Source organism: Callospermophilus lateralis, unplaced genomic scaffold (assembly GCF_048772815.1).
Source record: "Callospermophilus lateralis isolate mCalLat2 unplaced genomic scaffold, mCalLat2.hap1 Scaffold_63, whole genome shotgun sequence".
Classification (NCBI taxonomy): Eukaryota; Metazoa; Chordata; class Mammalia; order Rodentia; family Sciuridae; genus Callospermophilus; species Callospermophilus lateralis.
In genome coordinates, this window is record NW_027514713.1 from 18751798 (window position 1) to 18766464 (window position 14667).

The 14667-nt window shown below is 42.1% G+C and overlaps 1 pseudogene; it reads left to right on the forward strand.

The window, feature by feature from the left end:
* Window positions 1–11127: 11127 nt before the first annotated feature.
* On the forward strand, window positions 11128–13945 carry LOC143389637 (arginine-glutamic acid dipeptide repeats protein pseudogene; annotated as a pseudogene).
* The last annotated feature ends 722 nt before the right edge of the window (window positions 13946–14667 follow it).

Below are 14667 nucleotides of genomic sequence, written 5' to 3' on the forward strand. Positions count from 1 at the left end.
AGGCAGAGGGAGTAAGAGTCACTCTTGCAGTAGACTTAGGAGGTTTGTAAACACACCTATGATTAGCTAAGAGGTCTGTGGATGCAAACACTACATTCAACAATGGGAAGCAAACCCACTTTATCTCTTAGATCTATGGAGTAAGGGCAGTAAGGTATGAACTTCCAAGTGAAAGTTTCTATATCAGCCCCTCCATTTAAAAATTACAAAATAAAAATAATACTTCAGAGATCAAATTTGAAAAAGTAGAAATATGTCATCTCTCCATTTAACTATGTAACTATGCCACAAAAGATAAATCTTGGGCTGGGGATGTGGCTCAAGTGGTAGTGCGCTCGCCTGGCATGCGTGCGGCCTGGGTTCAATCCTCATCACCACATACAAACAAAGATGTTGTGTCTGCCAAAAATAAAAACTAAAAATTTCTCTCTCTCTCTCTCTCTCTCTCTCTCTCTCTAAAAAAAGAGATCTTACAGAATTACGCAGATTAATATAAATTTAATCACCTATAAGTAAGTGATGTTGCCTTGCACATTTATTCAAGATATTATCTCCTGCTAAAAGCCTGGTATGCCCACTAGTAAATTTGGCAAATGCCTTTTCTCAAGACCACATAAAAATTTGCTTTATATGTCAGAGAATGTTTTGGGGGTTCCCTCTATCAACTCAGGGATTTTGCCAAGTCTGGTTCTTTGTCATAACCAAATTCCAGGAATGTGGATCATCTAACCAGCCCACAACTGGGATGTTAGGCCACTGTTCTGGTAACATCATTGTAGTTGCATCTGGAGTTAAATGTGTAGGAATATCAGTACACTACAACTGAACCCCTGCAAGTTGTCATTCACCATGATAAATATTATACCTTTCATTCAATGTACATTCTCCTTTTCTCTATTTTGTCCCTTTACTTGAAAAAAATTATCTCTGGCCTCACAGTTTGACTCATTTGCCTTGCTTTACAGGATCTGCTCCTTTTTCCCCTTAAGTTTCTGGTCATTTCTCTTCTATGTCTTTTACTGGTTTAACTAACTCTCCAACACACACTCTCTCTCTCTCTCTCTCTCTCTCTTTCTCTCTCTCTCTCTCTCTCTCTCTCTCTCTCTCTCTCTCACACACACACACACACACACACACACACACACACACTGTCTCAGTCATTATTCATATCATGTTCACATGGAAGATGCTTTAGTCTCAGGATTCAAGAACATTGCACATTAGGAATTTTTTGTAGAATGGGGTTCAGTACAAGAAATTATAAGAGTACATGCCTATAGGACATCTGGAAGCAAAAGTTAGTCTAGAAGATAGTCAGAGTGTAAAAATTAGAGCTCCCAGAAGCGAAGACAGCAGTGAGAACTCAAGACTGTAGCTGCCCAGGGAGAAGTAAGTACTTAGCCTTCTGAACTCCATGAAAGGGCCTCCTGTTAGAACAATATATCCTGAAATCACACAAGGAAAAAATCTGAAAAATTGGATTCCAGCTTTCTTTCCTATGAAACATAACAGAATGAGGTGATAGACAGGAACACTGGTGAGATAACAAAAGACAACCCAATTGTCCCTGAGGATATAAACCCACTACCATAGAAACCTAAGCCTCTATCTTCAAAAACTGAATTATCCTGTCTCAGTCAAAATGTTATCCAATGTTAACCCAAACCAAAATATTCCCTCCCAACTTTTCTTCTGTCAATAAGGCTGTGTTGCCTGAATCTTCATCATACATTTATTCATTTGTTTGTTTGTTTAGGCATAGAAGCAAGAACTTAGACGGCTTTTCCCCTGAGCTACATCCCTAGCCCTTTTTATTTACTTTTTATTTTGAGACAGCATCTGGCTAAGTTGCTCAGGCTAGCCACAAATTTGTAATACTTCTGCATCGGCCTTTTGAGTCACTGAGATTACAGGGGTGTACCACCACAGCTGTTGTCTTTGACTTTTAAATCACTGAGTCAAACTTGATTCTTTCTTCTTCATAAACTGCAAGCCTCTGGGTGTCCTACTTTGTTGTTTGGCTTCTTCCTTCTCAATAATACTGCCTCCATAACAGGTCAAGTTATGATTATCAAATTTGGGTTTTCTATATTTAGATGAATAACTGGGTATGGTGGTACACACCTATAATCTCAGTGACTTAGGAGGCTGAGGAAGGAAAGTTTCAAGTTCAGGGACAGCCTCAGCAAATTAATGAGGCCCTAATCAACTTAGTGAGAAAGTATCCCAAAATACAAAAGGACAGGGTATGTAGCTCATGGTAAAGTGCCACTGGGTTCAATCCCCAGGAACCTCCTTCCCCAACAAAATCTATCCAAAATGTTGAAGTAACTTATACAATGTTATAGAACTGGGTGAGTGGCAGATTAATTGCAGAAGTTAACAGATTCCTCGATCTCGTTCTGAAAATTTTCTTCCCACGTCATATATTTTTTTTTGTTTATTTTTCGTCATAGTACTAGGAATTGAAACCTAAAGACCTCTACGAGCCCTTTATGTTTTTATTTTGAGAGAGTGTCACTAAATTGTTGAGGCTAGACTCCAACTTGAATCCTCTTGCCTCAGCCTCTGAGTAGCTGAAATTACAGGCATGAAAATTGTGCCTGGCTTCTTCTTACTTTTAACCTCTCTCTATATATATATTTAGGATAAAATCTAGAGTAAAAATGATTTTGTGTTTTGGAAAATGATGTCTAGTATGGATGGATAAGGAATTTAGGAATATGATAATTTCACTAAAACAAAAAATAGATTGCTACAGAAAGTTCACTACAGAATGCCTGGTAGATACTTCTCTCATGAACACAAATGGTAATGGTGATCACAGTGGTGCTGGGAGATCTCCCATCATGTCCACCCTACTCACCTTGGGACCACTCACTCTTCAATTATTGACAAGTCCCATATCCCCAACTTTTTTTTTTCTAAAAGTGATTTTATTCCAGGGAACCATTTAAATTCTACTAAGTTGGAATATTTGTCACTGAAGCCTGTATATAAAAACTTTATTTATTTCTTTTATTGGTTGTTCAAAACATTACAGAGCTTTTGACATATCATATTTCATATATTAGATTCAAGTGGGTTATGAACTCCCACTTTTATCCCAAATACAGATTGCAGAATTACATCGGTTACACATCCACATTTTACATAATGCCATATTAGTGACTGTTGTATTCTGCTACCTTTCCTATCCTCAACTATCCCCACTCCCCTCCCCTCCCATCTTCTCTCTCTACCCCATCTACTGTAATTTATTTCTCTCCTTCTTTATTTTCCCATTCCCCTCACAACCTCTTATATGTAATTTTGTATAATAATGAGGGTCTCCTTCCATTTCCATGCAATTTACCTTCTCTCTCCCTTTCCCTCCCACCTCATGTCTCTGTTTAATGTTAATCTTTTCTTCCTGCTCTTCCTCCCTGCTCTGTTCTTAGTTGCTCTCATTATATCAAAGAAGACATTTGGCATTTGTTTTTTAGAGATCGGCTATCTTCACTTAGCATAATCTGCACTAGTGCCATCCATTTCCCTGCAAATTCCATGATTTTGTCATTTTTTAGTGCTGCGTAATACTCCATGGTGTATAAATGCTACATTTTTTTTTGTCCATTCATCTATTGAAGGACATCTGGGTTGGTTCCACAGTCTAGCTACAGTGAATTGTGCTGCTATGAACAATGATGTGGCAGTATCCCTGTAGTATGCTCTTTTAAGGTCTTCAGGGAATAATCTGAGAAGGGCAATAGGTGGGTCAAATGGTGGTTCCATTCCCAGCTTTCCCAGGAATCTCCATACTGAGTTCCAAATTGGCTGCACCAATTTGTAGTCCCACCAGCAATGTACAAGAGTACCCTTTTCCCCACATCCTCACCAGCACTTGTTGTTGTCTGACTTCAGAATGGCTGCCAATCTTACTGGAGTGAGATGGTATCTTAGGGTGGTTTTGATTTGCATTTCTCTGACTGCTAGAGAGGGTGAGCATTTTTTCATGTACTTCTTGATTGATTGTATGTCCTCCTCTGAGAAGTGTCTATTCAGGTCGTTGGCCCATTTGTTGATTGGATTATTTGTTAACTTATTGTCTAATTTTTTGAGTTCTTTGTATACTCTGGATATTAGGGCTCTATCTGAAGTGTGAGGAATAAAAATTTGTTCCCATGATGTAGGCTCCCTATTTACCTCTCTTATTGTTTCTCTTGCTGAGAAAAAACTTTTTAGTTTAAGTAAGTCCCATTTGTTGATTCTTGTTATTAACTCTTGTGCTATGGGTGTCCTATTAAGGAATTTGGAGCCCAACCCCACAATATGTAGATCGGAGCCAACTATTTCTTCTATCAGATGCAGAGTCTCTGATTTGATATCAAGCTCCTTGATCTATTTGAGTTAACTTTTGTGCATGGCGAGAGGAGGGACTTCAGTTTCATTTTGTTGCATATGGATTTCCAGTTTTCCCAACACCATTTGTTGAAGATACTATCCTTCCTCCATTGCATGCTTTTAGCCCCTTTATCAAATATAAGATAGTTGTAACTTTGTGGATTAGTCTCTGTGTCTTCTATTCTGTACCATGGGTCAACCTGCCTGTTTTGGTACCAGTACCATGCTCTTTTTGTTACTATTGCTCTGTAATATAGTTTGAAATCCGGTATCGCTATACCGCCTGATTCACACTTCCTGCTTAGAATTGTTTTTGCTCTTCTGGGTCTTTTATTTTTCCATATGAATTTTATGATTGCTTTATCTATTTCTACAAGAAATTCCATTGGAATTTTGATTGGCATTGCATTAAACCTATAGAGAACTTTTGGTAATATCACCATTTTGATGATGCTAGTTCTGCCTATCCATTAACAAGGTATATTTTTCCATCTTCTAAGATCTTCTTCTACTTCTCTTTTTAGGGTTCTGTAGTTTCAATTGTATAAATCTTTCACCTCTTTTGTTAGGTTGATTCCCAAGTATTTCATTTTTTTTGAGGATATTGTAATTGGAGTTTTTTTTTTCTCATTTCCGTTTCAGAAGTTTTGTCGCTGATATACAGAAATGCCTTTGATTTATGCGTGTTGATTTTATATCCTGCCACTTTGCTGAATTCATTTATTAGTTCTAGTAATTTTTTTGTAGACCCTTTTTGGTCTTCTAGGTATAGAATCATGTCATCTGCAAATAGTGATAATTTAAGTTCTTCTTTTCCTATTTTGATGTCTTTAATTTCTTTTGTCTGTCTAATTGCTCTGGCCAGTGTTTCGAGAACTATATTGAATAGAAGTGGTGATAGAGGTCATCCCTGTCTTGTTCCAGATTTTAGAGGGAATGCTTTCAATTTTTCTCCATTCAGAATGATGCTAGCCTGAGGCTTAGCACAGATAGCTTTTACAATGTTGAGGTTAGTTCCTGTTATCCCTAGTTTTTCTAATGTTTTGAACATAAAGGGATGCTGTAGTTTGTCAAATCCTTTTTCTGTGTCTATCGAGATGATCATATGGTTCTTATCTTTAAGTCTATTGATGTGGTGAGTAACATTTATTGATTTCCGCATATTGATCCATCCTTGTATGCCAGGGATGAATCCTACTTGATCATGGTGCACGATTTTTTTGATGTGATTTGTATTCGATTCACCAGAATTTTATTGAGGATTTTTGCATCTAGGTTCATTAGAGATATTGGTCTATAGTTTTCTTTCTTTGAGGTGTCTTTGTCTGGTTTCAGAATCAGGATGATGTTGGCCTCATAGAATGAATTTGGAAGAGCTCCCTCTTTTTCTATTTCCTGAAATAAATTGAAAAGTATTGGTATTAATTCTTCATTAAAGGTTTTGTAAAACTCCACTGTATACCCATCTGGTCCCGGGCTTTTCTTGGTTGGTAGTCTTTTGATTGCTTCTTCTATTTCATCCATTGATATTGGTCTGTTCAAATTGTGTGTATCCTCCTGACTCAGTCTGGGCAAATCATATGACTTAAGAAATTTATCAATGTCTTCACTATCTTCTATTTTATTGGAATATAGGTTTTCAAAATAATTTCTAATTGTCTTCTGTATTTCTGTAGCATCTGTTGTGATATTGTATTTTTCATCCCATATGTTAGTAATTTGAGTTTTCTCTCTTCTTCTCTTCGTTAGCTTGGCTAAGGTTCTGTTGATCTTTTTATTTAATTATTAATTATTTCATTCAACAGGTTGTTCATTCCCTTGGTTTGAACCTCTATACCAGGTGACCAATGCAATGGGGGGTCCTGACTGGCTCTCTCAAGCCCCATTTCAATCCTGTGGCCACTGCCTATGAAGGCTCGGTTGGCGTTTACCTCCGTGGGTGCAGAAGGGCCAACCAGTTGTTTCAGCGGGGTTGTTTAGTGCTGAATCACAGCAGTTTGTCTGTGAGAAGCAGGTGACCAGGAGCTTGAATTCAGTGGATCCGGGCTCGGTGTGTGTTCTGAGAGGCCCAGACTGTTCGCCCCAGATTCATGTCAGCTCAGCAATGCCTAGTGACGTTGAACAAACAGCATTTAGATGGTTTATGACTCCCTTTGCCCGCACAGCTGAAGAAGTCAGAGACTTGATCTCTCCGCGCCTGCCACCATGTTGGATCTCCCTATAAAAACTTTAAATAAGACATTATGTGTGTCAAATGGAAAATAAGACATAAGAACTATTAACTTGGGGTTATTATAAATAAGAACAAGAGGCAAAATGGATGAAAGGACAAGACAAAAGAGTGTTCCATTTTAAGATTATCCTTCTGGTATGTCTATTTGACAGAGCAGATAGTGAAGAGATCACAAGGAGTTTGTATCTGCTGGGGGAGGAAGGATTATTGATATAAGACAAAAATTGCCAATTGTTGCTATACATACAAATCAAAGATTCATTAAAAAAACTCCTTAAAATCTAACCAAGACTCCACACAAAGATACCGGCATACTATTAGCTTTTGAAAAATCTTTTCTATCATTCCAAACATATGAAGTAAAAGTAACAGCAGAAAAAAATGTGGCAATCTAAATTATATGAATATTAAAAAATACAGTGAAGTAAATGTGAAACTAAATTAATATGAAGTTTATATTACTTGGTAGAGATCATGATTTATAAATATTATGTATTATCAGATGATGGCTTAAGGAAGAAAGTATTCACTGAAATGTTTAGATTTATACCAATCCATTTAACTGGAAAATTGCATGAGTCATATCTATATTTGATAGGAATGTTATGCTACTATAGAGTAATAAAGATTTAAAATTATTTTTTTCAAAAACATGTAAACTTACTGAACTAACATTATAATAGACATTTAATATTCTAATAATTTAAATAGAGATAAATTAGAATTTTAACCAAACTTACAAATCAGATAAAAATTTATGGGATATCCTATTATGAACAACATTAGAAATGTTGACTAGGAAGTTGTCATCTGGTAGACACATCTAATTAAACAAATGTGCAAGAATCCACATTTATATCTCTTCTTTCAGTTCTATCTCAATAATGACAGCATGAAGTTTACTAGCCAGTCTCCATCTGAAATGATGGAGACATTAAGTTTGGGAATTCTTTAGAATCATCCATCCCAATTGTGCTACATAAGATTATTGTACAATTTTGTAGGTGGAGCTGTGAGGTAATAATGTCTGCCTTCCCAGGCCTTCCCAGCTGTGTTCAAGAACTAGTACTGCTAAGCATGGTAAAATATGTTTAGAGAAAAAAAGTATGTTCATTCTATTTTGTAAAACTGTATTAAACAAATTTATTAGGAGTTTTCAAGGAAATTTCTTGAGCAAACGAAGCATTAAGTGAATAGATACATATTAATATGGCTTTGTGGAAATTATCCTTCTAAGAGTTTTGTTTTTCTAGTTTCACCATGAATTCCTTCCAAGTGACAACTATTCAGTCCCCATAATACCTAGTAATGAGTTTCATAAGTCATTTTTAAAGGGTCATTAATATATTATCAAGCATTTATCAAATCATACAAACATTCCAGATGTCTATGTGTTTAAAACCACAACAATAAGAGAATGTCATAGAGGTGTTTTGTGAGCCTACTAGACAAATGGGACTCATTTATGTTAACTAATAAATGTAACTGTCCAGTTCCAAAAAATTGGACCTGCTCCAGACCATTTTTCTCTCCATATCTGAGGGTTTCACTGAGGGCTTTTTGAATGATTGCAGGTGTTAAATTTTGATAGGCACATACATCTCTGGATTTTTCAAGATTGTAAAAGAATAGAAGCCCATCTTTCCTGTTTTTCCATTTACAAATAAAAAATTTTAAACAATTATTTGAAAATCATGTATAGATTGTAAAGATATTAATTTTTACCCATTGCACAATTTTCTTTCTTCTAAACAATCTCCATTAAGAAGGCTAAATGTACATTTAGAAGGGGATGTACATTAAAAACATTTGTTCATGAATATCCCCACTACCTTCTTTCAATAGTCAACAACTAGTTGCAAGCATTCCAGATAACACATTTGAAAAAGCAGTTAATATGACATTCCGACCTTGCATAACTTAGTATAATCTTATTATTTAAATATATTTGTGAGCAAACGTATGCATTTCACCAAAGGTTCTGAAAATCAACCTATAACCCCTAGAAGTCAGTGATTGCATGCAAAATACAAATTTCAAAATAATATTTTTGATCAATATTTTTTGACTAATTTGCCCTTGCTTCATATTTCTCAATCTTAGCTTAAAAATTACCCCGATTTTAAAGAAAATTCAATGAACTGATTGACCTATGATTTGTAAGAAAATTTCCTTTAAAGTGTTTGATTTTTCTTCCTGGTACATTTTTCTTGCAATAAACCATAGGAATACTTATTTCTATCATCTCCTATTTCTACTTTATACATGCAGGTATGTGGTTATGTGTGTATATATATGTATGCACAGACATAAATCATAAATATATAAAATAGTTGGCAAACAGAAAGAGATTAATTTAGGGCCATGACAGAAAAAATACTACCAGTCAAACTTAGGCTTTAACTCACTGCTTTAAACTCATTAAAATTCTTTCTTATGTAATTATTATTGCTAGTTATTATCTATAATCTTCAGATTATGCTAATCATTAGAAAAAACTTAGTTGTGAGTATATATATATACTCCCTACCCCCCCACACACATATAATTTATTTCTTTGTTTCCTATTGAAATTCAATGAGAAAATATAAGCCTACTCTAATTTTCTTGCATTTCTACATTGCATCAACTTAGGTGAGAAGTGTGAGTAAATGCGGGACTCTATTTTAACAAACTTGGAAGACATCAAATTTGCTTCATTGTATTTTAATTTCATTGTAAATAGAAATCCATTATGCAGTGTACAAATGGGGATAGCACTAAGAGATTCATCTCAAGACTGCCCTAGGAGCACCTCTCCTCCCACCTAGTTTTCCTAATTACTTTGCCTTCAATCTTTTACCCATCAGCCATCCTGCAGTAAAGCACTCCTTCCTACCCTCCCCAGTCATCCACTCCTCTCCCAGAACACTTAGGCTACCTGAGTTAAAAAACACTTCCTGGAAAACTTGTCAAATTTCAAAAATAATAACACCTTCGTCTTCATAGAAATAGAACTTAGTGGGGGTAGGACTTAATGCAATAGTTGATGTGCAGAATTTTTCATTTAATAGAGTTTGTAATCACCATATGAGTAATGCTTTGGGATAAGTGCTTAGAAACATTATTTATAGAAATAAAAAAATGAAATCTTTTCTAAATGTGAGTCTATGATTTCCCTTTCATCAGTAAGTCACTAAACTCACATGACATGTTTTTATTCCTTTAATTGCTAATGTAATATTAAATAAATTATGTTTATATTTGAGTTATCATCAAATGTAACCATCCAAGTGAAGATATATTGCCTACAAGTCTAAACCTTCACCTGAGATCTAGCTTCTTATGAGATGATGGAAGTATGTTTAAGTCACCACCTATGATTTCATAGTCACCGCAATACTGGTACAGTGTTGAGATCTATATAACAACAATACTGGACCTGTGAGTTTTCTCTGGGAAAATTTGGGAACATAATAAAGTCTAACACATAAAGTAAGGAGAAGTTAGACAAGGAAGAGGACAGCATATTTGGAAAAAGTCTGGTGATTTTTTTACACATAGTTCACATGAAACAGGAAAATAAATCTTGACATAACTGTAGATTTCAAGAAAGAAAATAATGGGGTGAATTTGAAGCACAAAGGAAACATTGGAATACAGACTATGTTATAAAGTATAGATTAGTTTTAAAGGCAAAATGAAGACAATAGGAATTTTAAATAATGAGTGACATAATATATACTGCACCTATGTGTTGAATCACTTTTGAGTGGCATTGGTAGAAAAGGAAGACATGGAATTAAGGAGATCAAACTGTTAAAATAATCTGTAAAGAGTGAGAGAACATGTTTAATAAAAAAAGAAGGGTGGTGGTGGCGGCGTCAGCGGCAGCGGCAGTGGCCCCAGCCCCGCGCCCCCCGCACCCCGCGCCGCGCGGCCCCGCCACGGTCACACGTCGAGCAGGCCGCGGCCGCCTCTGCCCTGCGCTTTGTGGAGCCTTGCGGAGTGACAGGCAGCGGCCCCTCGCCGCCCCCGGCCCGTGCGCTTACCTGTGGCTGCCGGGGTCGGCCGCGCAGGACCGGCTCTGAGCCCTGAGAAGCACTTCGTTAAGGGACTCAGGCAGTAAGGCAAGAACTTCTTCAGAATTAGAAAGGAGCTGCTTCCCAATAAGGAAACAGGGGAGCTGATCACCTTCTACTATTACTGGAAGAAAACCCCTGAAGCAGCCAGCTCCCGAGCCCATCGTCGGCACCATAGGCAGGCTGTGTTCAGGAGGATCAAGACTCGCACTGCATCCACCCCAGTCAACACACCCTCCAGACCCCCGTCCAGTGAATTCTTGGACCTAAGCTCAGCCAGTGAGGATGACTTTGACAGTGAGGACAGTGAACAGGAGCTGAAGGGATACGCCTGCCGCCACTGCTTCACCACCACATCCAAAGATTGGCACCACGGGGGCTGGGAGAACATCCTGCTCTGCACTGAGTGCCACATCCACTTCAAGAAGTAAGGTGAGTTACCACCCATTGAGAAGCCCGTGGAACCCCCACCATTCATGTTCAAACCCGTCAAGGAGGAGGACGATGGGCTCAGCGGGAAGCATAGCATGAGGACGCGACGGAGTCGGGGCTTGATGTCTACACTACGCAGTGGTCGGAAGAAGCAGACAGCCAGCCCTGATGGTCGTGCCTCGCCCATCAATGAAGACATTCGCTCCAGTGGCCGGAACTCTCCCAGCGCTGCCAGCACCTCCAGCAATGACAGCAAAGCAGAAACAGTGAAGAAGTCAGCCAAGAAGGTAAAGGAAGAAGCATCGTCCCCTCTGAAGAGTGCCAAGCGCCAGCGGGAAAAGGTGGCCTCTGACACAGAGGAGGCCGAGAGGACCAGCTCCAAGAAGACAAAAACACAGGAGATCAGCCGGCCTAATTCGCCCTCTGAGGGTGAGGGAGAGAGTTCAGACAGCCGCAGCGTCAATGATGAGGGCAGCAGTGACCCCAAAGACATCGACCAGGACAATCGCAGCACGTCCCCCAGCATCCCCAGCCCTCAGGACAATGATAGTGACTCGGACTCATCAGCCCAGCAGCAGATGCTGCAGGCTCAGCCTCCAGCCTTGCAGGCGCCTGGTGGGGCCACCCCCACAGCCCCTCCAGGAGCACCCCAGCTTCCTGCCACAGGACCCACACCCTCTGCCACTGCGCTTCCTCCACAGGGCTCCCCTGCAGCCTCGCAGCCTCCTAACCAGCCACAGGCTCCAGCAGCACCTGTGGCCCATGCCCACATCCAGCAGGCACCTTCCCTGCACCCGCCATGGCTGCCCTCACCACATCCCACACTGCAGCCTCTGATGGGCCGGCCGGCCAGGCCTCTGCACCACCTCATACCGAGCCCCCCCTGCACAGTCAGGGTCCGCCTGGCCCTCACAGCCTGCAGGCTGGGTCCCTGTTACAGCACCCAGGCCCTCCTCAGCTTTTTGGCCTCCCTCCTCAGGCCTCCCAAGGACAAACGCTTCTGGGGACCTCCCCAGCAGCAGCTCACCCTCACACCACCCTGCAGCTCCCAGCCTCTCAGTCAGCACTGCAACCTCAGCAGCCCCCAAGGGAACAGCCTCTGCCATCAGCACCCTTGGCCATGCCTCACATCAAGCCCCCACCTACCACACCCATCCCCCAGCTTCCAGCCCCACAGGCCCACAAGCACCCACCTCACCTGTCAGGGCCCTCACCCTTCTCTTTGAATGCCAACATGCCACCACCACCACCGGCTCTGAAGCCCCTCAGCTCCTTGTCCACACACCACCCAACCTCAGCCCACCCCCCACCCCTGCAGCTCATGCCTCAGAGCCAGCCCTTGCCCTCTTCTCCTGCCCAGCCCCCTGGGCTGACCCAGAGCCAGAGCTTGCCCCCTCCTGCTGCTGCTCACACCCCTGCCAGCCTCCACCAGGTGGCCACCCAGCCCCCTTTGCTCAGCATCCCTTTTTCCCTGGAGGCCCTCCTCCCATTACCCCACCTACCTGCCCCACCACCTCAACCCCACCTGCAGGACCCAGTACGTCCACCCAGCCACCCTGCCCTGCTACAGTTTCTTCAGGAGGCAGTGTGCCAGGAGGGGGGCCCTGCTCACTTCCCACTGTCCAGATCAAAGAGGAGGCTCTCAATGATGCTGAGGAGCCTGAGAGCCCCCCAAATCCCCCAAGAAGTCCGTCCCCTGAGCCCACTGTGGTGGACACCCCCAGCCATGCCAGCCAGTCTGCCAGGTTCTACAAACACCTGGACCTGGACCGAGGTTACAATTCATGTGCATGGACAGACTTGTACTTCATGCCCCTGGCTGGGTCCAAACTGGCCAAGAAGAGGGAGGAGGCCATCGAGAAGGCCAAGAGGGAGGCTGAACAGAAAGCCCGGGAGGAGCGTGAGCGGGAGAAGGAGAAAGAGAAGGAGCGAGAGGCGGAGCGAGCTGCTAAGGCACCCAACTCAGCACATGAAAGCCGCCTTGGCGACCCCCAGCTCAGCGGTCCTGGCCACATGCGGCCCTCCTTTGAACCACCACCGACTACCATAGCTGCCGTACCCCCATACATTGGTCCCGACACACCTGCTCTCCGGACACTGAGCGAGTATGCTCGCCCCCACTTGATGTCACCCACCAACCGCAACCACCCCTTCTACATGCCCCTCAACCCTACTGACCCGCTGCTGGCCTACCACATGCCCGGCCTCTACAATGTGGACCCCACCATCCGGGAGCGCGAGCTCCGGGAGCGGGAAATCCGGGAGCGCGAGTTGTGTGAGAGAATGAAGCCAGGCTTTGAGGTGAAGCCCCCAGAGCTGGACCCCTTGCACCCTGCCACCAACCCCATGGAGCACGTCCCCCGGCACAGTGCCCTCACCATCCCCCCTGCTGCCTGTCCCCACCCTTTTGCCTGTTTCCACCCCGGCCTGAACCCGTTGGAGCGGGAGAGACTGGCCCTGGCAGGCCCCCAGCTGCGGCCCGAGATGAGCTACCCTGACAGATTGGCAGCCGAGCGCATCCATGCTGAGCGCATGGCATCACCGACCAGCGACCCCCTGGCATGACTTCAGATGTTCAATGTGACTCCACACCATCACCAGCACTCACACATCTACTCCCACCTCCACCTCCACCAGCAGGACCCCCTCCACCAAGGTTCGGCAGGTCCAGTTCACCCCCTGGTTGACCCCCTGACTGCTGGCCCTCACCTGGCTGGTTTCCCCTACCCCCCCCACCCTCCCCAACCCCCTGCTGGGACAGCCTCCCCATGAGCATGAGATGCTGTGCCATCTAGTGTTTGGCACCCCTAACTTAGTGAGTCCTGGACTGGACTGAGCGTCCAGAGAGCTTCCCTGCAGTCCTGGGGTTTGGCTTTAGTTTTCTTCCCTTGATTTCTCAGTAGGTGCTAGAATCCGTTCACACCATTCACTGTGTGCAGACACGATGGACACGTGGGTGCCAGAACCCATGGGGCTTGCAGAGAGGTGGCATATGAGTTTGGAATCCAAGAGCTATAATTTTTTAAAAAAATCTTTTATTTTAATACATTGTAGGAAATTTTCATAATTTGAGAAAGCTCTGCAGCATGGCTTTTTATGTCTGTAAATAAATAATTATAGAACAGCCTTTTTTTCCTTCCACAAACTACTATTCTGATCTATTTTTTCCAGCCATGTCACTAATTGTGAATTCCTACCAGCAATTGACAGAATACAGAGTTGATTTTTTAATAAAAAGTTATATATAATTATCCCTTTAATTAAAGGGAGCAGATGAGCGTTAACTAATTACAAACAGGCAGAAGCTTGGACTAGGTTTGGTCACAGCAGTGAGCGTCCAGGGGTTTGCAGGGACAATGTTACAGACTATTTTGCTGCTTTGATTTTCACTTCCGTCTTTTTCCCGCACGTGCTTTGCCAGCGGTGCAGACGTCTGACAGCGAGCCTCTTTCATTGTGTACAGGAGTGTGGGAGTTCTGTGTTGGCTTTCTGTTCCCTGGTGTCATCATTGTCCAGTCTCTGTGGGATAGAAAGCACATGTTTACATGTGTCCGATGG